The sequence below is a fragment of the Mus caroli genome, chromosome 7 (genome assembly GCF_900094665.2).
Source record: "Mus caroli chromosome 7, CAROLI_EIJ_v1.1, whole genome shotgun sequence".
Classification (NCBI taxonomy): domain Eukaryota; kingdom Metazoa; phylum Chordata; class Mammalia; order Rodentia; family Muridae; genus Mus; species Mus caroli.
Genome location: NC_034576.1, coordinates 108,181,439 through 108,183,737, shown reverse-complemented (window position 1 = coordinate 108,183,737; position 2,299 = coordinate 108,181,439).

Here is a 2,299-nt window from a genome sequence, read left to right as displayed (position 1 = left end):
CCTGCCTCTGCCTCCCGAGTGCTGGGATTAAAGGCGTGCACCACCACGCCCGGCTACAAATGTAAATCTTAATCTTGAATTAGACAACAGTATCTTAGATATGGCCTCAAAAGCACAAGCAACAGAAGAAAAATTAGGTAAGTTGAACTTTATCCAATAAACAGTTTTGTGCTTAAATGTACCCCATCAAGAGACAAAAAGGTAATACACTGAAATGGATTTACTTGCAAATCATATCTGATGAGAAATCTGTATAGATAATATCTTTTTAAACTAATGGATTTGAGATTTAGCCCAGTTGGTAACATGCTGGCAAGCAGAAAGTCCTGTGTTCAGTCTCTAGCAGTGCAAAAATTGGGCACGTACATCTGTAGTTCTAGCACTTGGGGGTGGAGAGTCCTAAGTTGAAGGTGTCTGTGTCAACAACAAGAAATATAAATAATCCTTACAACTCAGTGGGCAAAGGATTTAGATAGGCATGTATCTTAACAAACCAACTGCTAAAATGAGAAGAACTGAGATCCCCACAGGCATCTCACTACGAACTAGGAAAAAGAAAAATCAATCCCTCCTGCTTCCAGTAGGGGGACAAGAAAAGCAATGACTTTAAAATTCACCCAGACCTCTCTTTTCACAAAGGCCCTGACCTCAGGGGGACTTGCTTTCTCTGTCATGATCCACTTGGGCTCCACTGAATCCCAGCCAACATGAAGGAAAAGAAATATCTAACTTTAAATTCTCTTTAGCTTTCCTGTCTGTCTAAGATGTGAGGGGTATGGATGGAGCTGAGCTGCGACAAGATCAGTCACAGCCCCAGAACACAGGTTCACTAAAAGACTGACGCATCACTGTCAGATTCCAGGGTGCTTCTTTGTCCTTCACACACCCTCTTCATATTATCAGGGTCCCTGAATAATAGCAGGAATTTAGGTTTAAAGGGACTTCAATCCTTGGACCCTATTTAAGAAAGAGTCTCTAGGAAAACCCCCAACAACAGAGAGGGCACAAACAAGAAAAAGAGTGTAATCTCATCACAACAGCCATTGGAAACAGTATGCTGGCCTAAGTTCTCCCCAAATAGGCATTAAAAGCCTCACATTGAAGGTGATCTTGGTTCCTTATGGGTACATCATGGCAGTTTTAACAAAATATTACAAGGCATGATAAAGATTTTTTTTTTAAATGGTCTTATAAAACAACACAGAACCAAGCATAGATATGACACAGAGTTTTTTAAATTATCAGACTCAGGGTTTTAAATTGCTATGGTTGCCTGCTAAAGGAGTAAATAAAAAGTGTAGACAGCTAAGCAGAAAAAAAAGTAAAATCTGGGCTGCAGAGATGACTCAGTTGGTAAAATGCTTGTGGAGTAGGCATGAAGACCTGAGTTCAAATTCCCAACACCCACACAAAAGATGGATATAACAGAATCAACAGCTATTATAATATCTTAGAAAAGTTACACTAATGAGTCTATATCAGAATTTAGATCACTAATTTTATCCTTTTCTCTAGGAACTGCTTAAGGACCAGCCCACAGAAATAGAATAAGGTAAGTTTTCTGGTCATGTTTACACAGCTATTAAAATGTTTGTGTGTGTACCTGTGTGCACACGCCCATGTGTATGTAGATGCTTTGGTGTGAACCTGTGTGTGAAGGCCAGCAAATAACTTCAGGTGTTGTTCCTCGGATGCCATACACTTTTCTTGGTTTTTTTTTAAAGATTTATTTATTTTTAAAGATTTATTTATTATTATATCTAAGTACACTGTAACTATCTTCAGACACACCAAAAGAGGGCATTGGATCTCATCATGGATGGTTGTGAGCCACCACGTGGTTGCTGGGATTTGAACTCAGGACCTTTGGAAGAGCAGTCAGTGCTCTTAACCGCTGAGCCATCTCTCCAGCCTGATTTATTTATTTTTATGTACATTGATGTAATGCCTGAATGTATGGCTCTGCAGCATGTGCATGCAGTATCCACAGAAGAGGAACTGGAATTAGAAACCATATAGGTGCTAGGAGTTGGACCCTGGTCCTCTGGAAGAGCAGCAAGTTCTCTTAATTGCTGAACCATTTCTCCAGCCTTTTATTTTATATATTTTATATATAAAGAATCACAGGGTTCAATTCTGACCTAAGCTGCATAACAAGCAAGGCCTTATCTCAAAAAAAAAAAAAAAACTTTTATATACTACACACACACACACACACAAAGTAATAAAGAAAAAACCAAATTATTATGTTGAAAATATTTTGAAAGAATGCTCTCCCCAGCTGTTTATAAAATCCTGT